This window comes from Macaca fascicularis, chromosome X (assembly GCF_037993035.2).
Source record: "Macaca fascicularis isolate 582-1 chromosome X, T2T-MFA8v1.1".
Classification (NCBI taxonomy): domain Eukaryota; kingdom Metazoa; phylum Chordata; class Mammalia; order Primates; family Cercopithecidae; genus Macaca; species Macaca fascicularis.
This window is the reverse complement of record NC_088395.1, coordinates 89,523,566-89,549,076: the sequence shown is the minus strand read 5'-3', so window position 1 is coordinate 89,549,076 and position 25,511 is coordinate 89,523,566. Positions and strand designations below refer to the sequence as shown.

The following is a 25,511-nucleotide window of genomic DNA, read 5'->3' as shown; positions in this document are numbered from 1 at the left end:
TTAGAAACATATAGTATAATTTTTGATGTTTATTAACAGACCAAAATATATTTAGCTTTTTCTGTAAATTTTAAGAAAGCAAAAGGAGATAAACTTAAATGTATGTTCAACAATTAATATTTTAGTATTTTATTTTTCTTAGAAATGAACCAGACATGTAATAAATACCTATTACTTTAATTAATTTACAATACCTTTAAGGTTGTTAGTTACCAAAAAGATTTTGAAAACTATTTTTAATTGGATATATATTTTGAAAGGAAAAATTGTTTTTGAAAAGTTTATTTATAAATTTTTATCCCATTTACAAGTTTTAATTCACTTATTATGTTGAATTACTCATGAAAATATCATGAGCCATTTAGCAAAGCTAGCCATCATCTCAAATAATTTTCCTGTTTACAAGTTTTTATAGCCTGTGCATGTTAGGCAGTAATCATGAAAGCAAGAATTCTAAAAAAAAAAATAAAAAAAAAATATACATAGGGTTTTTTTTTTTAATTTTTGCTGCTGTGTTTAATAATCATATACTAAAGGACAGGGCAGTTTCACTTGCACATTTGTCCTTTGGCTAAACTCATACTTTATTCATCTTAAAGTAGTAGAGATACTTTGACTAGTAAATCCAGATAGAATAAAAATGTGTCTACAGTATACTTAATGCTAATAATTCTGAAGACTTTTTTTTGCCTTTATTTACTGACAATTTAAAAACTAGCTTTATTTACCAAAAATTATTCAGATCACATAAACTTAAAAAGCACTTGGGCTTTTGTACTTTCGAGAGTTTTAGGAATACTTAATGTATGTAAGTGCTCATTTATTTCCAAGCAAATCTAAATAGAATTCCTTTGATGCTCATTTGTTTTCTAGCCAATCTAAATAGAACTCCTTAAATGGATTTTATAAATTAATTTGACAATATAATCCAAAGGTAGGAAAGTATCTCATACTTTCATACTCATTTAAAACTCATACTTCTCATACTCATCCAAAACTCCTCTGAGTGGACAAAACATAGTTTTGTTTTCAAACAGCTTCTTATTTTCTTTTTGGTCTCAGGTAGTTGCTTTTATGGGATCTTGAGCGCCTTGAAAGCGTGGTACTGAAGTTCAAGTAACTGAGCAGGATCTAGAAAGCAAAAAAAACCAAAACAAAACAAAAAAAAACAAACAAAAAAAACAGTTTGGCACTGGTGCACAGAGATATGTAGGAGGAAGGGGTTTGAAATAAGACATTTCCAAGTATTCTTGAAAACTGGAGTACAAAATTATGCCAACAAGAAGAAGGTAGACAGAAATGGTGGATAATTTAGTCAACAGGGGTTCAAAAAGAGAGGTTTCATGTGACAGAGAAGTTCACATAGGAGCAGCATGGTCCAGTAGGGAGAAAATAGAAGTCTCAAAGACGACTAGAAAGAGGACATCTCCAGCCCAAGGAGTCAGGGAATAATTCTGACTCAAGAAAAAGACCCAAGAAGAAGAACTGCTAGCCCAGAAAGTACCATTCAAAGAAACCTGGAACTCTAAACCAGCTTCAGGAGTACATTAGGCTTCTTAAGATTAAAAAATCTGTAATTACCATGTCCAATGGACATTTATTCAGAGCAATAGTCTGACTCACCAATGAATCTCCAATCAGTCAGTCAGGACTAATGACAAAGGTTTCACACGTGAACACTCAGAATAAAAAAAAAAAAATCAATTATACTTGTTAAAACATGGTAAGGCAGACTCTATTCAAGATCATCACAATAAATAGATACCACTGCAATGGGATTTTGCAGTGGGAGAAAGCAGTTAGGCTCAACACCTAATACAACATGGGCAAGTGGGAATTTAGAGCCAAGAAGCAAGGTTGGGGTCAATGGATAAAAAATTACTAAGAGAAAACATCAGGAATAATTGGAATTCTAGCTAAACTTACATAACAGGATTTTTGCTGATAACAAGCCAGGGTAATCAGACATCTCCTGAAGAATGTTAGAGGGTGAGGAACCTGATCATATATTGAAGGTGTTTAGTTATCAATAAGGGTGAGGGAGTTGCTAAACTGACTTAACAGGGTTATTTACTAAAATTGGAATTTATAAGGAAGTGCACAGATGGGCCTAGGACTAAAATTTCCCTTAAAAAATCAATGTCATTAGTGTTGCCGTGGACATAAATGTGCAAATACATCTTCAAAAGATTGTTTTCAATTATTTTGGAAATATACCCAAAAATGGTAGTGCTGATCTAATTGTAGTTTTTAAAACATTTTTTGAGGAATCTCCATACTGTTTTCCATAGTGATTGCACAGTTTTATCCTTCCCTTAGTAATGAACAAGGGTTCAGATATCAATGCTTTCTGTTTTTTTTCTGTTTCTATTTTTTTGTGGTAGAAATCTTAATGGGTATGTAGTAATAAACCATTGTGGTTTTTATTTGCATTTATCTGGTTATTAGTGATGTTGAGCATATTTTCATATATGTGTTGACTAGTTGTATATAATTTTTTGAGAAATATTTTTACAAGTCCTCAGATCATTTTTAAATTGTGTTATTTATGTTTTATTTTTGAGTGGCAAGAGATTATTATCTATTCTGCAAACTAATTTCTAATTTGGTATATGATTTGCAAATACTATCTCCCAATTAATAGATTGCCTTTTCACTGTTTATTGTATCCTTTGATGAAAAAAGTTAAATTTGATGTAGTCCTAACTTGACTCCTTTTGCTTTTGTTGCCTGTCCTATTGGCCTGTAGGTGTTGTTTTGCAATAAATAATTGTCAAATTCAATATCATGAAGCTTCCCCCCTATTTTTTCTTCTAAAAATTTTAGAGCCTTAAACCTTTTACTTAGGTCTTTAAAGCTTTTCTTTTTTTTAGTTTAGTTAGTCTATGTTCAAGATGTATAATAAAGTCTTAACTATAATTTTTGCATAAGAATGTATAGTTTTAACAATATTTGTTGAAGAGAATGTTCTCTTACCTGTAAGTTATCTTGGCCTCCTTGTCAAAGAGCATTTGACCATATATACAAGGGTTTGTTTCTGTGCTCTCTATTGCACCCCATTTGTCAGTTTGTTTGTATTTGTGACAGCACCTCACTTTTTTTCATTATTGCATCTTGTATAAAGTATTAGAATCAGAAAGTGTGAGTGTTTGAAACTTTGTTCTTTAAAAAATGCTTTGGCTATTTGGGATTAATTGATATTCCATACACAATTTAGAATGAATTTTTCTATTTCTGCAAGAAATCCTTTTGGAATTTTGATAGGGATCGCACTGAATCTGTAGATGACTTTGTGCAGTGATAAATGTGAGTATTAAGACTGCCAATCTATGGAGGTTTTCTTAAAATTTGTTTTCATCTTTTAAAATTTGTTTCAGAAATGCTCCTTATTTTCATAGTACAAGTTGTTCTCTTCTTCAGTTAGGTTTATTTTTAATAATTGTATTCTTTTTGATGCTATTATAAATAAATTGCTTTTGCTTCCTTTTCAGATTGTTCATTGTATATAGAAACGTAACTGATTTTTGAGTGTTCATTTTGTATCCTGCAATTTTCCTGAATGCATTTATTAGTTATAACAATTTTTACATTGTTGTTGGTGTTGAATCTTTAGACTTTTCTACATATACAATCAATTCAGCTACAAATAGAAAAAAAAATATTTACCTCTTCCTTTCTATTTGGATGCCTTTCCTCCCTTTTTTTTTTCATATTTATTGTGTCTAGGGTCTCCTATATTATGTTATATAGAAGAAGCAATAGTTAGCATCCTTGGTTTGTTCCTGCTCTTAAAACAAAAGCGTTTAGTATTTCACTATGAAGTGTGATATTAGCTGTGGGCTTTTTATAAATGGCCCTTATTATGTTAAGATGGCTTTCTTCCATTCCTACTTTGTTGAGTGTTTCTATTATAAAAGGTGTTTACCATGAAGGGGAAGCTCTGCTGTACATGACAAATAACTTTTTCCTTGCTTCTTTGAAGCTTCTCTCTTTGTCTTTGACTTTATAGTTTGATTGTAACTTGTCTTGTAGTTCTCTTTGGATTTTTTTCCAGTTTAAGTTATTTGTGATTTTTGAACTTCCATGTCTAATTCTGTAGATTGTGAAGTTTTTAACTGTAATTTCTTCAAATATGCTGTCCTTCTATTTATCTGTTTCTCTTTTGGGAATCCACAATGTGTATATTGGTATGCTTGATAGTCTCCCATAATTCCCCTAGGCTCTTTGCTTTCCTTCTTTTTTTTTTTTTTTTTTTTAATTTTTGCTCCTTTGACTCAATGATTTCAAATGACCTGTCTTCAAGTTCACTTATTCTTTTTTTTTGTCTTGCCAATTCTGTATTGAACTCTTTCAGTAATTTTCTTATATTTAAATGTTTATATTTTTCAGCCCCAGAATCTTTGATGATTTTTGCATTTTATCCTTGTTGATATTTTTACTTTTATGCATAGCTCTACTGATTTCATTTAGTTATCTGTCTTTGTTTTTAGCTTATTTAACATATTTGACACATTTGAAATTATTTCTCAGGTATCTCATAGATCTGCATTTATTTAATGTCAGCTTCTGGAATTTTATTTTTCCCCTTAGATTAAGCCATATTTTCTTGTTTCCTTGTATGCTTTGTAAACTTTAATGATTATTTGGGCAGTTGGAAAGCAACCACCTCTCACAGTTTCTGTGTACTGTCTTTATTTGTGAAAGCCCCTCAACAATCAGCACAGCTGAAGGTTCTAGGATTTCCAAAGTTTTCCCATATCTTATTCCACCTGTTGTCTATCTGTATAACTTAAGCTCAAAATGTGCTGCATAGTCACCTCTGCTTTCAGTAGCTCCAAACTCTGGCACTAGTCCTTCAAGTGCTTTGAGTAAGGAAAAGCAGAAATTATTCCCTTGGATAAGCCACCAGTTAATCCTTAACATCAGATGCATTTCTATACTGAAGGAAGAGTTCTCATGTAGGACATTACCTTCTCATTGTTTCACACTATGCTGTGGCGGGAAACACATGGTCTTGCACTTCAAATGCCTTTCATTTTCCCCTTTCTTTCATAGGAATCTCTTCTTGATTTTGCAGTGGTTTGATCGCTGTAGCTTCTCAAATAGTCATTAGATTTTTTAGAGAGGTATTCTGATCTGTGTTCTTTGTGTGAGGAAAGAAGGCTGGTAATCTCTTGGTCTGCCACGCTGCTGATGTCACCTAATCCCATGGCATCTTTTAAAACTTCTATAGAAATTTATGGAAAAGACTTTGAGATATTACTGCACTTAAGCTTTGAGTTATCTGAGTGTTGGATATTTATGCAATCGTTTTTCAGGAAATTCTGAGTACTGATCAAGGATTGGCCTGATTATAATGAAATCATTCTTCTCAAATGTTATGACAGGCAGTATAACATATTGAAGATTCTTTGTGCTATAAATAAGGATCCATAAATTCTAGAACTAAGAAGCCATAAATTCTAGCATTAAAATTCATTCGGTTATCTTGGCCAAACCATAGAGTTCCTCTGTGCCAGAGAAGGTTGTAATATACATTAGAATCTTCTAGATTTGGGCTGAAAAACATTCCATTTCATTTAGAAGAGTGAACACTTGAACAAGTCTCTAAATCCAGTATGTATTATTACTATTTACAACTTTTGCATAGACGGAAATTGACCTTTTTGTGTGCTGAGTCCTATGCATTTTTATCACATTTATAGATTCATGCAACCCTCACCACAATCAAGACAGAAAACAGTTTCATTATCCCAAAAATTATCTTTATGCTGCTCCTTTGTATTAAAACCCATCCCCTATATTTATTTCCAGGCTACCACTGACCAGTTTGTTTTCTATCACTTTAGTTTTGTGTTTTCCCTGAAGTCATATAAATTAAAGTGATTAATAAATATCATTTTGAGATTGGCTTGTTTTACTCAGCATAATTCTTCTGAGATCCATTTATGTTATTGCATGTATCAATAATCCATCCCTCTTTACTGCTGAGTAATATTCCTCTATATAAATGTACCAGTTTTTTATTTATTCACCCTTTGAAAGACAGTAGTTTCTAGTTTTTGGAATTTATAGCCAAGCTGTTATAAATATTCATATGCAGGTTTGTGTACAAATACATTTTTATTTTTCTATGCTAATACCTGGATATGGAATTGCTGTGTCATAAAGTAAATACATATTTAACTTTATTTATAAGAAATATCTACATTACTTTTGCAAAGTAGCTGTGTTCTTTTGCATTTCGATCAGAAATATACAAAAGTTTGAATTGCTCCTAAACCTTACCAACACTTAGTATTGTTAATTTTATGTTTAAGTTTTAATCATTTTAATGTGCATAGGGATAACTTAAAATGGTTTCTTTGCATGTTCTAATGATTAGCAATATTAATCATTTTATGTGCTTTTATGCCATCTATGTATCTTCTTTGATGAAATATCTTTTAAAATCTGTTACTTATTTAAAAACTGGATTATTTTCTTATCATGTTATCAATATAATCTGAATACAATTGCTTTATTAGATATATGCTTAGCAATTTTTTTTCTAGTCTAAGGCTTGTCTTCTCATTTTTTAAATTATGTTTTCCTGAGAGGGAACATTATTATTGTCAATGAATGTAAATTTATTTTATTTCTTTTATGTATTTTGCATTAGTTGTTATATCTGAGAACACTTCTATGAAACCCAGGAGTGAAATTTCAGTTGAGGTATTTTATTGCACATAATTAATTCTTCTAATATTATCTATTGAAAAAGAAGATACTCAACTTACTGAATTGCTTTTGTGCCTTTGTCAGTAATTAATTGGCCATATTTGTTTATGTCCAATTCTGAACTCCACTTGGTTCTATTTATCAATGAGTTTATTATTTCACTAATGTCGCACTGTATTTATTATTGTAGCTTTATCATAAGCATTAAAATAGGATAGTATGAGCCATCTAAATTTATTTTTTAATTATTATGCTTTTTTAATCCTTTGCCTTTCTATATAAATTTTTAAAAGAATTCGTCTAACTTATAAAATGTATGCTAGAATTTTCAGTGAAATTGTGTTTAGTCTATACCTCAATTTGGAAAGAAATAAAGCCTTAAGTATATTGATTTATTGTATTATTTAATGAACCTGATATGCCTCTTTAGAGTTTTTAAAATATATTTTACCAACATTTTTAAATCTTCAATATACAGATCATGCAAATATTTTGTAAGATTTCTACCTAAATATTTTATTTGTGGGGTGCTATTATAAATGGGATTACATAATTTTTAATGCACTTTCTAGTTTTCACTACTCTATATGGAAATATGATTGACTTTATGTGGTTGATTTTGGATCTGCCAAACTTGCTAAAGTTTTTCTGATAGTCCTATGAGCTCTAGAGCACATTCCTTGATATTTATATGTAGATAATCATGTTGTCTCTGAATAGAGATAGCTTATTTCCTTCCATTCTGTGTTAAATTTTTTTTTTTTTCAGTTTGCCTAATTGCACTGGCAAGGCAAGAACTTCCACTACTATGTTGGATAGAAGAGGTGAGACTGGATTTCTGTGCCTTCTGTAATTCTAGCTTTATGTTTGCTTGCTTGTCCACTTGTTTTGTATAGGTTCTTTTTAAGATGAAAGAAGTTTTTTTTCTATTTGTAGGGTGCTGAGAAGTTTTATTATAAATAAAAGTTGAATTTTGCCAAATGATTTTTCTGCATAAATTGACATGGCTATGTGATTTTTTTCTTTATTCTGTTAATATGATCAAAATTAATTTTTTAAATATATTTTATTTATAGATCAGTTTTAAGTTCTTAGAAAAATTCAGTAGAATGGAAAGAGAATTCCCATATATGATTTGCCCCTACACAGCCCACACATGCACAACCTCCTGCACTATCAATGTCCCACACCACAGTGGTACATTTGTTACAACTGATAAATCTATTGACACATCATTACCCAAAGCCTACAGTTTACCTTATAGTTTACTGTTAGTGCTTTTCTAATTCTGATCAGGCTGACATAACGAAATAACTAGAGATGAACTGGTTTAAGCGACATACACTTATTTTCTCAAAGTTCTGAAAGCTGAAAGTCAAGATCCAGTGCCAGCAGGGATGGTTTCTAGTGATGTTTCTCTTCTCAGCTTACAGATAGCACCTTCTCATTGTGTCCTCACATGACTTTTTCTCTGTGACTGCATGGAGAAAGAGAGAGAGAAACAAACAGATAAATATGGTGCCTCCTCCTCTTATTATAAAGACATCAATCCTATCATATTTAAGCCTCACTCTTAATACCTCATTTAACTTTAATTACCTTATTAAATAAACTGTCTCTAAATACAGTATAATAGGGCTTCAAAATTGAACTTTGCAACTAATACAATTCAATTCAGTCCATAATAGCGTTGCCCATTCTGTCGGTTTTGCCAAATGTATACATATCATGTACAGGAATTTGAATTGTATCTGACATTGTAGAACTATACAGCATAGTTTTACTTCCTTGGAACTTTTATGTGATATGCCAGTTAATCTCATCCTTCCTCCATCCTCTTACAAACACTGATCATTTTACTGTCTTTATAGTTTTGCCTTTTCTAACATATCATATAAATGAAGTTACATAATATGTAGCTTTTTCAGACTGACTTATTTCCCTTAGTAATATGCATTTAAGGTTTTCTCATGTCTTTGTATGCCACCATAGCTCATATTTTAGTGCTGAATAATATTCCATTATCTACGGTTTACCACAGATTACCTATCCATTCACCTACTGAAGGACATCTTGTTTGCTTCCAAGTCTAGGCAAGTATGGATAAGGCTGCTACAAAAACCTCTGTACAGATTTTTGTGTGGATATAAGTTTTCAACACTTTTGTGTAAGTACCAAAGAATATAATTGTAGGATTATGTGGTAAGAGTATGTTTAGTCATGTAACAAGCTGCCAAAGCTTCTTCCAATGAGGTTGTACCATTTTGTATTCCCACCACCAATGTGTATATTTTTAATTTTTAATGAAGTATGGCTTATCGATTTTTTTTTCCTTCATGGATTGTGATTTTGGATTTGTATCTAGATGGTTATTATTATACCCCAGTTCATCTAGATTTTCTCCTATGTTATCCTCTAGGAGTTCTATAGTTTGCATTTTATATTTAGGTCCATGATACATTTTAAGTTAATTTTTGTGAAAATTATAAGGTCTGTGTCTAGATTATTATTTTTGTGTTGAAGATCAACTGACCATATTCCTGTATGTCTATTGCTACAAGGATATTGTTCCATATTCTTACCAACAGTTGTTGCTGTCAGTCTTTTTTATTATAGCCACTTTAATTGTTTTGTAGCGGTATCTCATTGCTGTTTTCATTTGTGTGTTCCTGATGACATATTATGTGGAGTAACTTTTCATATGTTTATTTGTCACCTGTATATATTTTTGGTGAGGTGTCTGTTAAAAATTCTTGCCTCTTTTTTATTATACTTTAAGTTCTGGGGTACATGTGCAGAACGTACAGTTTTGTTACATGGGTATGCACGTGCCATGGTGGTTTGCTGCACCCATCAACCTGTCACCTACATTAGATATTTCTGCTAATTTTATCCCTCCCCTAGTCGCCCACCCCCTGACAGGCCCCGGTGTGTGATGTTCCCCTCCCTATGTCCATGTGTTCTCACTGCTCGACTCCCACTTATGAGTGAGAACATGTGGTGTTTGGTTTCATGCTCTTGTGTTATTTGCTGAGAATGATGGTTTCCAGCTTCATCTATGCCCCTTCAAAGGACATGAACTCATCCTTTTTTATGGCTGCATAGTATTCTATGGGGTACATGTGCCACATCTTCTTTATCTAGTCTAACATTGATGGGCATTTGGGTTGTTTCCAGGTCTTTGCTATTGTGAATACTGCCACAATAAACATACATGTGCATGTGTCTTTATAGTAGAATGATTTATAATACTTTGGGTATATACCCAGTAATGGGATTACTGAGTCAAATGGTATTTCTAGTTCTAGACCCTTGAGGAATCACCACATTGTCTTCCACAATGGTTGAACTAATTTACACTCCCACCAACAGTGTAAAAGTGTCCATATTTCTCCACATCCTCATGAGCATGTTGTTTCCTGACTTTTTAATGATCGCCATTCTAACTGGCGTGAGATGGTATCTCATTGTGGTTTTGATTTGCATTTCTCTAATGACCAGTGATGATGAGCATTTTTTATGTCTGTTGGCTGCATAAATGTCTTCTTTTGAGAAGTGTCTGTTCATATCCTTTGCCCACTTTTTGATGGGGTTATTTGGTTTTTTTTCTTGTAAATTTGTGTAAGTTCTTTGTAGATTCTGGATATTAGCCCTTTGTCAGATGGATAGATTGCAAATATTTTCTCCCATTCTGTAGGCTGCCTATTCGCTCTGATGATAGTTTATTTTGCTGTGCAGAAACTCTTTAATTTAATTAGATTCCATTTGTCAATTTTGGATTTTGTTGCCATTAGTTTTGGTGTTTTAGACGTGAAGTCTTTGCCCATACCTATGTCCTGAATGGTATTGCCCAGGTTTTCTACTAGGATTTTTATGGTCCTAGGTCTTACATTTAAGTCTTTGATCCATCTTGAGTTAATTTTTGTATAAGGTGTAAGGAAGGGGTCCAGTTTCAGTTTTCTGCATATGGCTAGCTAGTTTTCCCAACACCGTTTATTAAATAAGGAATCTTTTCACCATTGCTTGTTTGTGTCAGGTTTGTCAAAGATCAGATGATTGTAAATATATGGTGTTATTTCTGAGGCCTCTGTTCTGTTCCATTGGTCTATATATGTGTTTTGGTACCAGTATCATGCTGTTTTTGTTACTGTAGCCTTGTAGTATAATTTGAAGTGAGGTAGCATGATGTCTCCAGTTGTGTTCTTTTTGCTTAGGATTTTCTTGGCTATACAGACTCTTTTTTGGTTCCATATGAAATTTAAAGTAGTTTTTTCTAATTCTGTGAAGAAAGTCAATGTTAGGATCTTTATATGTTATGTTATCCTTATATCTCATATATATAAAGGAAGAGCTAAATGAATGAGATAGTACATGTTCATAAACAGAAAGACTCAATATCTTAAAGATGTCCATTATTCCTAAATCTATCTGCAGATACAACGCAATCCCCTTCAAAATTTCAACAATGGCAAGGCCTGATGGCATGCAACTATAATTGCAGCTACTCAGTAGGCCAAGTTTGAAGGAGTTCAGAACTAGACTGGGCAACATAAGGAGACTCCATATCAAAATCCCAGCAAATTATTTTTTGGTTATGAAAAAACTGACTCTAAGGTTTATACGGAAAGGCAAAAGATCCGGAATACCCAACTTGATATTTAAAAAAAGAATGCATATGACTACTGACACTATCTAACATCAGAACTTCCTATAAAGTTATAATAATCAAGACAGTGATATTCATAAATGAGTAGACAAACAGACCAATGAAACATAATAAAGAACCTAGAAATGGACACACATGAATATAGTCAGTTAATCTCCAACACAAATGAAAAAGCAATATAATAGAGCAAATATAATCTTTTTAACAAATAGTGCTGGAACATCTGGATATCTTCATGCAAACAAAAAATAATAATCTAGACACAGACCTTATACTTTTCACAAAAAGTAACTTAAAATTCATTATGGACCTAAATATATAATGCAAACTATATAACTCCTAGAGGGTAACATAAAAAATCTAGACGAACAGGGGTATAATAATAACTTTCTATATACAAAACCAAAGTCACAATCCATGTAGAAAAAAAATTTATAAGCCAGACTTCATTAAAAATTACAAATTTCTGCTTTGCAAAAGACACTATAAAGGGGATGAGAAGATAATCTACAGAATGGGGAGAAAATATTTGCGAAAGATACATATTAGATAAAGCACTGTTACCAAAATATGCAAAAAAAAAAATGCTTATTACTCTACAATACAAAAAAACTCAATTAAAAAAATGGGCAAGAGAGTTTGAAGTCAGGTAGCTTTTAGCCATATATTTTATTGTATATAATATATAATATGTAATGTATATTTTATTATATATTGGAAATTATATAGAACATATTTTATTATATAATATATACTGTATATAATATATATTGTATATTATACAATATGCATTTTAGTATATATTCTATGTAATATATATTTAATATATATTTAATATATATTATTCTAGATAAGTGTATATGTATTTATTATCTATAATAAAAATATATATTATTATTATAATTATATAATAAATGTGTGTGTGTATATATACACTTATCTAGAATTCTGTACCTGGTGATATCTTTCAAAAATGAAGGAGAAATAAAGACTTTCTCAGACAAACAGAAACAGAAACTTCCTGCCAGTAGATGTGCCTCGCAAAAACTGTTAAATAAGTTGTTTAGGTAGCAGGATAATTATATGGGTCAGAAAGTTAAATCTACATAAAGAAACAAAGATCATCAGAGAATGAATAAGTTAAGGTAAAATGTAAAATTATTTTTATTCTATATATTTTACTATATATAGTAAATAATAAAATATGTAATAAATAAATAAATATATAATAAAATATGTATATTTTATTATAGAAATACATATACTATATATAATAATATATAATTTTATATAATAAAACATATATTTATTTATTTTTTTTATTTCAGTACTTTAAATACAGCACTCCGTCTTCACTTTTTGCTTGCACGGTTTCTGAGAAGTCAGATTTCATACTTATCCTTACTCCTCTATAGGTAAGATTTTTTTTTCCCTCTGGCTTCTTTAAGGATATTTTCCTTTATCATTTATTTTATTTTGTGAAGTTTGAATATGATATATTTGGGTGCATAGTTTGCTGCTGTTGTTTTCAACTTTTTCTGTTTGATGTTTTCTTAGCTTCCTGGATCTATGGCTTGACGTATTACATTAATTTGGAGAAGTTATCTGTCATTATTTCTTCTAATATTTGTTCTGTTTTTTCTGTCTTCCGCTTCTGGCCTTTATATTGCACAATCAATGTTATACATTTTGGAATTGCCCCAGCATTTGTGGATGTTCTGTTCTGATTTTCTCTCTTTCTTTTCTTTTAAGTTTAGGAAGTTTCTTTTGCTATATAATTAAGCTCAAATATTGTTTCCTCAGCTGGTTCTAGTCTAGTAATGAGACATTTAAAGGCTTTCCTCTCAGTTACGTTAGACTCTGATGAAACAGAAGCAGCTTAAGTTCAGGTAAAACAGTTTCTCCTGAGTGCAGGCGTTGTTAAGAAGGAAAGAATATTCTGGCATATTTCTTTTATCTATCTATCTATCTATCTATCTATCTATCTATCTATCTATCTATCTATCTATCTATCTTTTTTTTTGAGATGGAGTCTCGCTGTCACCCAGGCTGGAGTGCAGTGGCCTGATCTCGGCTCGCTGCAAGCTCCGCCTCCCGGGTTCACGCCATTCTCCTGCCTCAGACTCTGGAGTAGCTGGGACTACAGGAGCCCGCCACCACGCCAGGCTAATTTTTTGTACTTTTAGTGGAGACGGGGTTTCACCATGTTAGCCAGGATGGTCTTGATCTCCTGACCTCGTGATCCACCCACCTCTGCCTCCCAAAGTGCTGGGCTTACAGGGGTGAGCTACCGCGCCCCGCCTGGCATATTTCAAAAATAGGAAATAGAGCTCATTTTCTATTACTCCCCTTTGTGTATCTATGTATACTCAATATTTACCTCCTACTTGTAAGTGAGAAAATTCAGTATTTGGCTTTCTCTTCCTGTATTCACTGAAAATAATGATCTCCAACTCCATTCATGTTGCTGCAAAGGACATGCTTTCTTTTTGTTTTCAGTTTTCATAGTTTTCCATGGTGTATATGTAGCATATTTTCTTTAATCTGTCCACATTAATGGGCATTTAGGTGGGTTCCATGTCTTTGTTATTGTGAACAGTGCTGTAATAAACATATATGTGCATGTGTCTTTCTTGGTGTATTAGTCTGTTTTCACACTGCTATAAAAAACTACCTGAAACTGGGTAATTTTTTAAGAAAAGAGGCTTAATTGACTGACAGTTCCTCAGGCTATACAGGAGGCATGGCTGGGGAGGCCTCAGGAAACTTTTAATCATGGCAGAAGGTGAAGGGGAAGCAAGCATGTCTTTGCATGGTAGGCAGGAGAGAGAAAGTCAAAGAGGAGGTGCTACACATCTTCAAACAACCAGATCTTGTAAGAACTCTATCAGGAGACAGCACTAGGGGGTTGGTGCTAAGCCCCCATGATCACCACCACCATGATCCAATCACCTCCCACCAGGACCCACCTTCAACAATGGGAATTAAAATTTAACATGACATTTGGGTGGGGACACAGAACGAACCATATCACTGAGAGAATGATTTATATTCTTAGGCATAATATACCCAGTAATGTGACTATTGTAGTGAATGGTAGTTTTGTTATAACTTCTTTGAAAAATCTCCAAACTGCTCTCAACAGTGGCTGAAATAATTAGCATTGCCTCCAGCAGTGCATAAGCATTCCCTTTTCCATACAACCTTGCCAGAATCTGGTTATTGTCTTGTTTGTTGTTGTTGTGATTGTTATTGTTTTACCTTTTAGTCATAGACATTCTGATTGGTGTGAGATGGTATTTCATTGTGGTTTTAATTTGCATTTCTTTAATGATTAACGATGATCATTTTTCATATGCTTTTTGGCCATGTTTATGTCTTCTCTTGCGAAGTGTCTGTTTATGACCTTTACCCATTTTTTAATGTAGTTGTTTATTTTTGCTTGCTAATTTGTTTAAGTTTCTTTCAGATTGTGAATATTAGACCTTTGTGGGATGCATAGTGTGTAAATATTTTTTCTTTCATTCTATAGGCTTTCCGTTTACACTGTTGATAGTTTCTTTTGCTGTGCAGAATCTCTTTCATTTAATTAGATCTCACTTGTTAATTTTTGGTTTTGTCATAATTGCTTTTAAAGCCTTAGTCATGACATGTTTGATAGGTCCTATGTGCAGAATGATATTTCCTAGGTTATCTTCAAGGGATTTTATAGTTCTAGGTTTTTACATTTTAAAGTTTTTAATCTATCTTCTGTTGATTTTTTTAGATGGGGAAAGGAAGGGGTTCAGTTTTAATCTTCTGCATATGGCTAGTCAGTTATGCCAGCACCATTTATCAAATTTTGAATGCTTTCCCCATTGCTTGATTTTGTCAAGTTTGTCAAAGATGGATGATTGTAGACAGGTGGCTTTCTTTCTGGGTTCTTTATTCTGTTTCATTGGTTTATGTGTGTTTTTCTACCAGTACCATGCTATTTTGTTTACTGTAGCCTTGTAGTATAGTTTTAATTCAGGTGGGAAAATCATTTTGAATGGGATTGATTTGACTATTCAGACACTTTTTTTTGGTTCAATATGAATTTTGGAATGTTTTTTTTTTCTAATTCTTTGAAAATGTCTTTGGTAGTTTGATAGGAATAGCACTGAAATAGTCAATTGTGTTTGACACAATGGTCATTTTAACATTATAGATTTTCCTGTCACTTAGCATGGCATTTTTGTGTGAACTTCATTTTATTTCGGCAGTGTTCTACAACTCTCACTGTAGAGATTTTTCACCTCCCTGATTAGCTGTACTCCTGGTTTTATTTGTGTGTGTGTGTGTGTGTGTGTATGTGTATGTATGTGTGTGTGTGTGTGTGGCTACTTTGAATGGGATTGTGTTTTGAATTGACTATTGGCTTGTACATTGTGGTGTACAGAAATGCTACAGATTTTTGTACATTGATTTTGTATACTGAAACTCTGCCAAAGGTGTTTTTTAGGTCTAGGAGGTTTTATGCCGAGACTATGGGGTTTTCAAGGTATAAAATAATATCATCTACAAACAGAATAGTTTGACTTTCTCTCTTTCTGTTTATATGCCTTTAATTTTTTCTCTTTCCTGATTGTTCTGGCTAGGATTTCCAGTACTATATTGAATTGGAGTGGAGAGAAATGGCATCCTTGTCTTATTCTGGTTCTCAAGGGAAATGCTTCCAGCTGTTGCCTGTTCAGCATGTTGTTGGCTATATGTTTGTTAGGGAGGGTTCTTATTATTTTGACATACGTTCCTTTAATGCATAGCTTAAAGAGGATTTTTAACATGAAGGAAGGTTAAATTTTATTAAAGCCTTTTCTGTATCAATTGGGGTGATCGTGGAGCTTTCTGCTTTTAGTTCCTTTTATGTGATGAGTGATGCTTATTTTTGTACATTAACCCAACCTTGAGTCTCAGGAGTAAAGTCAACTTGCCCATGGTGGATTACCTTTTTGATGTGTTTCTGGATTCAGTTTGCTAGCATTTTGCCGAGGATTTTCACATCTATATTCATCAGAAATACTGATTTGACGTTTCCTCTTGTTGTTGTTACTCTGCCAAGTTTTGGTGTTACAATGATGCTGGCCTCATAGAATTAGTTAGGTAGTGGTCCCTTCTCAATTTTTTTTTGAATAATTTTAGTAGGATTTGCACCAACTCTTCTTTATATGCCTGGTAAAATTTGGTTGTGAATCTTTCTGATCCAGAGCCTTTTCTGGTTGGTCATTTTTGTTACTGATTTAGTTTCAGAATTTATTGGTCTGTTCAGGCTTTCAATTTGTTTTAGTTAAATCATGGAAGGCTGTATGATTCCAGTTTATTCATTTCTGGTAGCTTTTCTAGTTTGTGTGCATGGAGGTGCTTATAATACTGTCTGAGAAGTTTTTTTGTATTTCTTTGGGTTCAGTAGTCATGTCTCTTTTGTCATTTATGATTGTGTTTATTTGAATCATCTCTGTATTTTATTACTCTTGCTAGCAGTCTATCAATTAAAAGTATTCTTTCGAACAACCACTTTTTGGCTTTGTTGATCTTTTGTATGGTTTTTCGTGTTTCAGTTTTCTTTAGTTTAGCTCTCATTTTTATTATTTTTTTTAATACTAGTTTTGGTGTACTTTTACTGTTTTTTTTTTCTAGTTTCCCTAGGAGTGATGATAGGTTGTTAATTTGAGAACTTTCTAAATTTTTGATGTGTGTATTTATTGCCATAAACTTTCCTCTTTACGGTATTTTAAGTGTGTCCTAGAGATTCTGGTATGCTTTATTTTTGTTTTTATTACCTGCAAAGAATTTCTCAATTTCTGCCTTACTTTCATTGTTTACTTAAAAGACACTCTAGAGCAGATTGTTTGAATTCCATGTAGCTATCTTGTTTTGAGCAGTGTTCTCAGTATTAATTTTTATTTTTATTGCTCTGTTGTCTGAGAGTGTGGTTGGTATAATTTTGGCTGTGTAAACTTGTTGAGATTTTCTTCTGGCCAAGGATGTGATCAATTTTAGAGTATGGGCCCAGTGCAGATGGGAAGGTATATTATGCTGTTGTTGAGTGGCTTGTTCTGTAGGTGTCTATCTGTTCCATTTAGTTGAATTTTGAGTTCAGATCCTGAATGGTTTTCTGTTTCAATTATGTGCCTAATATTGTCATTGGGATTTTAATGTCATCTACTATTATTGGGTGGTTATATTTAGCCTTAAGGACCTCTTATGAGGCATGTCTGGTGATAATGAATTCCCTTAGCGTTTGCTTGCCTAAAAAGGATTTTATTTCTTCTTTGCTGATGAAGCTTAGTTTGGATGGATATAAAATTCTTGTTTGGTATTTCTTTGCTTTAAGAACACTGAAAATAGTCTTCCCCCAATTTCTTCGGACTCAAAGTCTTTCTGTTGAGAGATGTACTGTTAACCTGACAGGGTTCCCTTTGTAGTTGACCTGCCTTTTCTCTCTAGTTGCCCTTGGTATTTTTTTCTTTCACATTGACCTTGGAGAATCTGATGACGATGTGTCTTGGGGATAGTTCTCTTGCACGGTATCTCACAAGGCTTCTCTGAGTTTCTTGAATTCGAATGTTGGCCTCTCTAGCAAGTTTCGGAACATTTTAATGGATAATACCCTCAAATATATTTTCCAAGTTGCATGTTCTTTCTCCCTCTCTTTCAGGGATGCCAATGTGTCATAGGTTTGGTCTCTTTAAATAATTCTATATTTTTGGAGGCTGTGCTCATTTTTTAAATTTTTTTTCTTTATTTTTGTTTAACTGAGTTGATCCAAATAATTGTTTTTTAACTCTGAGATTCTTTCAGCTTGCTCTGTTCTGCTGTTAATATTTCTTATTGTACTATAATATTCTTGTAGTGATTTTCCAGTTCTGTATGATAAGTTTGATTCTAAAAATTGATATTTTTTATCTCTTGTTGTGTTTTTAATATATGATCTATAATATATACATTATATAATATATATGATTTATATAATATATACATTATATATTATATAATATATATGATATACATTATATATACATTATATATAATATATATATTCCATACATATATATATTTCCTTAGATTGGGTTTCAACTTTTTTTGTGAATCTCTATGGTCTTTGTTGTTTTACATATTCTGAGTTCTATGTCTTTCATTTCAGTCATTTCAGCCTTGTTAAGAACTATTGTTTGGAATTGGTGCAGTTATTTGTAGGTAAGAAGACGCTGACTTTTTGAGTTGCCAGAGTGCTTGTGCTGGTTCTTTTTATTTGGGGTTGATGTCCCTTTAATCTTTGAAGTTGCTGTTCATTGAAGAGTTATTTTTTCCTTTTATAATATTTGATGCCCTTGAGGGTTTGACTGTGGTGTAAGTTGGGTTCATACAACTGGCTTCATTTCTGGATGCTTGCAGGACACCATGGCTCAGTTCAGTACTGCTGGTCTGCGTGCTCTAACTCTGAGGGGCTGGGACCAGGCCCATAGCGTTTTTTCTCTGGCTTCCTGAAGTTAAGCACTTGCTGTGTCCGAGGGTCAAATATTTTCCTGGTTTGCTTGCAATGACACTCCAATGCGGTGCCCACAAAAGTGGTTCATCAAGACAGTGGCAACAGAGTTTCAGTTTGCATGCTGTGTATGCCAGTGGTGGTGTGGCAGCATTGTCTGTGTGTGCATGTGTGCCAGAAGTATGATGAGTCATGCATGTGCCAGTAAGAATGGGGTAGAGGCACCTGTGTGTGCACACTTTTGCTAGTGGTGGCAATCTTCATCTCTTTTGGGACCTGTCACTTGCTAGCCCTGAATATTTGGCTACTACCTCCTTTATCTTAGCTTCCATTTTTTTCTCACAACAAAATAAATTGTGACTGTTTGTGTGGAAGGTTCTGCAGAAGGATTGGGAAAAATGAGATTATTTTGAAATTTTCTTCTCTCAGTTATTCCATTCTAGGTTTACCTGGATAACAGCCCATTTTAGTTATACATAATGACATTTACTCATCAGCAAGCCTCTAGTAAGTCTACACAAATCCAAGGCTGTAAAGAAATACTAAACAGTAAAAGTGTAAAACTAAAAAGTTGCTCTTACTATTGCAATGTAATGGCAGAAATTTGGAAGAAGCCAATTTAAATCTTGTGATAAAATTGATGCAGTAAGAATTTTGACCTAATTTTTGACATCTAAATTGGCAGTTTTAAAAAACTGTGAAATACATCACATTGACTAAAAGGAAGCTAAGAAGCAGTGGTACTAACGTATTTAGTCTTATCCTTTAGATTTTCCATGATGTTAAACTCCTTTGGAATACTAAAGTCTTTAAAATAGAACTGAAGTTTATTCCTACAGCATGCATTTTCTAATTGCTCCCATAATTTTTATTCTTTCTTTTTCCCTTTCCTGTTTTTTGGGGGAGGATTATTTGAATATTTTTAATATTTTATCTATTAAGTTTTTTACTATGTCTATGATTTTATTAATGGTTTCTCTAGGGTTTAAACTATAAAGACTTTGTAGAGTGAACTTAATAAATATTTTACCGCTTCAAGTGGAATGTAGACAGCTTATCATAAAATAAGTCCCTTTACAATTATCCCTTTCTGTTGTGTTTGTCATACCTGTACATACACTGAAAATTCATCAATGTAACGGTAGTTTCCTTTTATATGCGGTTTTGCTTTTTGTAGTTTCAATGACCTGTGGTCAATTATAGTCTGAAAATATTAAGTGGAAAATTCCAGAAGGAAATAGCACACAAATTTCAAATTGTGTGTCGTTCTGAGTAGCGTGATGATGATGATGAAATCTTGTGTCATCCTGCTCTGTTTCACCAAGGATATGAATTGTCCCTTTTTATAACATATCTATGATGTATATGCTACCTTTTCATTAGTCACTCAATAGCTGTGTTGGTTATCAGGTTGAGAAACCATAGCATATATATAGAGTTCAGTATTATCTGTGGTTTTATGCATCTACTACAGGTCTTAGAACATATCCCTTGATAATAAGGGAGGATTACTCTACATACTTTGCTTTAACCTGTTATACCTATTTCTTAGAACTTAAGAGGGGATTAGACTAATACATCTACTCAGATACTTACTGTTCCTGTTAATCTTCATTTTTGATGTGCCAAGTGTTCCCCTGATATCATTGCCCTCTTAGATGAAGAACTTTCTTTAGCATATCTCTTTTAGAGAAGAACTGCTGATAAAAAAAAAAAAAAGAAAAATCTCTTAGACTCCTTTCATGTGAGAACATCTTTTTTTCATCTTTAATTCTAAGGTCATTTTCACTGGACATACAGTTATGTGTTGAGAGTACTCAAGTTCCAACACGTTACTCGTTAAGTCAGCAATATGGTGGAATAGCAGATTTCAGTTCTCATTTCTATTCTATAGAAATGCCAATTTTCCAACCACCTACAGATGAGAATAACCTTGTGGAAGCCCCAGAGTTAAGGTGAAGTTACAGCACCCCGGTGGAGCAAAATATCTGAGACTGGATATATTGAAGAGGGTAAAAAAAAAAAAAAAAAAAAATGTAGTTTCATTTTACCTAAAACACTCTTCCCCCGAGGCATTAGAGATCAGTCTCAAGAGAGGCCCCTTCAAATTGAAGATGATAAGAACAGTTTCATTTTACCCATGACAGCTCTCAACCAAGGCAACACAGCTTGGTGCTGAGAGAGGCCCCCTCAATCTGTAATTTCTCCCACAAGAGAAAGTGAGAGTGAAGTGAACACCTGGTGTCTCCAGACTTGCAGGATGCTTATCAGGAGGCCTGATTATGTCTTATCCCATCCAGAGCACTGAGGGGATTGGTACCTCTGAAATATCTGGGGGAAGTTAGGAGCAAGATGAAAGACCTGGAGTTAATAGCAACCTATGTGTGAATCACAACAGCCATCTGTGGATCTTGTCAACTGACCTGTAAACTCCAAGAAACTTTTCCATAAACCCTACAAAACAACACACCTGCAGAATCCCACAATCAGTTTACATATGCCACCATCATTCTCTATGCCACCATGACCAGCACCCCACATGCCCTGGTGCACAGTGCCCCATGTTATTTCTACAGAGGGCATGTACAAGACTTCTCTGATAGCACACAGATCTCAAAAGCAGGTGTGGATATCATTATCTTGCTCTATTCTACTGGATTTGATGAAGGGGTACACTGTTGAACATTTGAGGACAACTTCCTAAGGAAAATAAATAAGAGGCTGGAAACATCTGACCGATTTTGTGGGGTCAATATAAAACACACATAATATGAATCATTTTTCTAAAATGAAACAAGAGGAGTTGACTTGTCACATGCAAAAAAAAAAAAAAAAAAAATTCTGAGAGACGCCTCAGAATGTCTAGCAATGCTGACTGGTGAAGGTCTTTCTCTCCCAAATCCAGTCAGGAAAGACGTCAAAGGTGAATGCATCTATAAATGAAAAAAAGAAAACAGAAATGCAAGGCTTCAAGGACCACAAAGCATGAAGGAAACATGACAGCAGTAAAGGAACAAAATAAAGCCACAAAGGCTGGCTCTAACAAAATGGAGATCTATAAATTACCTTAAATATTATTAAAATAATTATTTTGAAGTAAAATGAGCTATGAAAACCACCAATAGATACCTAAATAAAGCAGAAAAGCAGTACATGAGCAAAATAATATGTTGAACAAAGAAACAGAGATTACTAAAATAAATTCTGGTGGTGAAGAGTAAAACATCTGAACTTAAAATTTCAATATGAAGCTTAGACAGTAGACTCAATCAAACAGAAGAAAAAATCAGTGAATTCAAAGAAAGATCATTTGAAATTATCGTCAAAGGAACAACAACAAAAAGAAAGAAAATCAGAATGGGGACCTATAGGACTTAAGAAACAACATTAGGAAACAAACTTGCATATTATAAGGGCTCCCAAAATAGCAGAGAAAGAGAAAAAGGTACAAAGCATGTTTTTAAAAATAATGATTTTTAAATATTTTCCAAAACCTGGATGAGGCAATGTAAGACCAGAACTATGAAAGCCCAAGAATTCTAAATAGGTTGAACATAAAGATGTTCTCACTGAGACGAGTTACAATAAAATTATCAAATATCAAAGACAACAAAAGAAAATTTTGAAAGTGGCAAGTGAAAAGTTCCTCATCACATACAAGGGAACCTTTATAATACTATCAGCAGATTCCTTGGCAGAAGTCTTTTCAGGCCAAGATAAATTGGGATAATATATTCAATGTGTTAAGAGGGGAAAAATAGGGTAAAAACCCTGCACACCAAGATTGTGTGTTAACCTCATTCCTGAGTACCCAGACATTTATGAAGGTATTGTTTTATTTTTGTATGCAGATACTTGCTGGTTGGATTTCTGTGAGTGGGACTGGAACCAGTAAACTCCTATTGTGCCATCTGGCTCATGTCTCTCCAGTAAATGAGCTCTTGGAGTGTGTCCACTGTTTGGCTATTATGAATAAGCCAAACAAGCTTTGAACATTATTGTATAAATTTTGGTGTTGAGTGATGTTTTCAATTATATTGGGTATATTTTTGGGAGTGGGATTGCTGGGTCATACTGTGACTCCATGTTTTACCATTTGAGAAACTTGACGTTTTCCATCTTGGCTCCACAATTTTACATCCCCACCAGCAATGCACGAAAGTTCTAATTCCTCCAGACCCTCACCAACATCCTTATTGTCTAACTTTTGATTATAGCCATCATAGTAGGTGTAAAGTAGCATCTCATTGTGATTTTAATTTGCATTTCCCTGATGACTAATGATGTTGAACACCTTTCCATGTGAATTTTGTCATTTCCTTATCTTCTTGGAGAAGTACCTCTTCAGTTTACCTTTTCACGTTTTAACTGGATTATCTGTTTTTGTATAGTTGAGTTGTTAAAGTTTGTTATACATTATAAATACTATGCCCGTATCAGGCATATGGTTTGCAAATATTTTCTTTTATTCTGTAGGTTGTCCACACAATTCTATACCAGATGTGTTGCTTCTCTTATAAAAGAATATTACTTAGTAAAATTTTTTCTTTAAATTACAAGGCAATGATTTTTCTCAGAATGATATGTGATATTTGAACATTTTCCTTTAAATAAGTACAGACGCATCAGAATGACATAAAATCTGATAGTACCCGTTTTACTTTTTTTCTGCTGTGTACCTAGAGAAGTATATGTATACCTGCCAAAGCATACTCTAGAATATTTATTCTCCCAGGACCCACAGTGGTTCATTTGTTGTGCATTAAGTAGAAAATGTATTAGAGGGAAGTGGATAGTAGGATGGTATAATTCAGTCTCCACAAACCAAAATGGAAGCTGCTAGATGACAAAGAATTTAACCTCATCCACTTTTATATCCAGCAAAATATGCCGCATGTTACAAATTAAATATTTGCTGAATTAAATAGGTCTATCCAGTTCCAGATACAGTGGATTAGCTCATTTTCTAACACTCAGCAGTTCAATAAAATATGACTGAATTTAAATACTTATAAACAAAGTGTTTGAACTCGGGAGGATGAACATAAAAGTATTACTTTCTTCACTCCTTTTTCAAATAACGCCCTTGCTTTACCTTTAGCATCTTCTCTCACAACATTCTCCGTTCAAATCACAGAGAAACAATATGAAAAAGAAATACATCTTCAGAAATAAATATGTTAGGGTTACGTGTTTTGTGTGATCCCCAACGTTTTATACACCAAAAATAATAAAGATCAGTAAGTATTACTAGCTCATTTTTTTCCTAAATAAAGATCCTGCACAAAGCCATGGCCCTCTAAAAATATCCAGATAAGAACTCAAGTGACTGTACTAAAATTATACCACAGTAGAAACAACATCTGCCCCCACCGGTGAGAAAGAACCAGTGCAAGAACTCTGTCAACTCAAAAACCCAGAATGTCTTCTTTCCACCAAATAACCACAGTATTTCCCCAGAAAGGATTATTAACTGGGCTAAAATGGCTGAAATGACAGACATATAATTCAGAATATAAATAGAAATAAAGATAATAGACATCCAGGAGAAAGCTAAAACCCAATCCAAGGATTCTAAGGTTTACAGTAAAATGATATGGCAGCTGATATATGAAATAATGATTGGAAGAAAGAATAAAATTGATAAGATAGGGCTGAAAAACACACTACAAAATTTTTATAATGCAATTGCAAGTATTAACAGCACAATAGACCAAGCTGAGCAAAGAATCTCAGAGCTCAGAGACAGGTTCTCTGCCTGGACATGGAAAGTAGAGGATCACACTGCACTGCAGTCTCTGCACAAGAATGGTGGTTTGGTTCAGGCTGCTGCTCCAGGCAAGTGGGTATTCTGAATGATTGTAGATATGCTTGGAGGTCAAGTGGAGAGGGCCTCACTGCCTCACAATCTGCTGAGGATCAGTTGGGTGGCTCGGACTGCCAATCTTGGTGAGCAGTTGCTCCAAATGACTGAAGATATGTCTGAGCATGTAGCAGAGAGGGTCTCCCTGCACCAGACTTTCTGCACAGAAAGATTTGAGCTGATCAGGTTGCTGATCTGGGTGAGAAGGTACTTCAAATGCCTGAAGATCTGCCTGGGCATGAAGCAGAGTGGAACATATGTCACCATGGTCTCTGTCCAAATGCCTGGAGCTCTGCTGGGGTATGGAGCAGAGAGTTCCCTGCTGCAGCATAATTTATGCACAGGAAGGATGGGGCGGCTCAGGCTGCTTGTCCAGGAAAGTGGGTGCTCTGCATCCCTGGAGTTCTGCCTGTTGTTGGAGCAGAGAAGGTCCTGCCGTGCACAATCTCAGGGAAGCAGGCTTGGGCACCCAGCAATGACACATGCAGGTCAATTCCTGGTCAGCAATCTGGACTTGACGGCAACACTCATCGCCATAGAGAAACTACAGCTCTAGCAGCTCTAGTCCTGCTACAGGCATGAAACAAGGAAGAGCACAATTTCAGTGCATACAGCTGTGAAGCTTTCCACAGTTCTGGCTATGGAGGCTCCTACCCCACTCCAGAGCAAGTACTTCAATCTTTGACCCAAATCTAAAATGCTTGCACATCCATACTGCAGGGTTGCCAAAAATGAGTTACATTGTATTCACCTGGATT

At 33.8% G+C, this 25,511-nt stretch overlaps 1 long non-coding RNA gene across 1 annotated transcript; it reads right to left on the bottom strand.

Moving 5' to 3' along the window:
- Window positions 1-896: 896 nt before the first annotated feature.
- Window positions 897-20,586, bottom strand: LOC135969069 (uncharacterized). Its single transcript, XR_010584142.1, has 3 exons — window positions 20,487-20,586; window positions 8,064-8,197; window positions 897-1,131 (listed from the first exon to the last, which is right to left on the bottom strand). It is a non-coding gene; the product is annotated as an uncharacterized lncRNA (long non-coding RNA).
- Window positions 20,587-25,511: the final 4,925 nt, after the last annotated feature.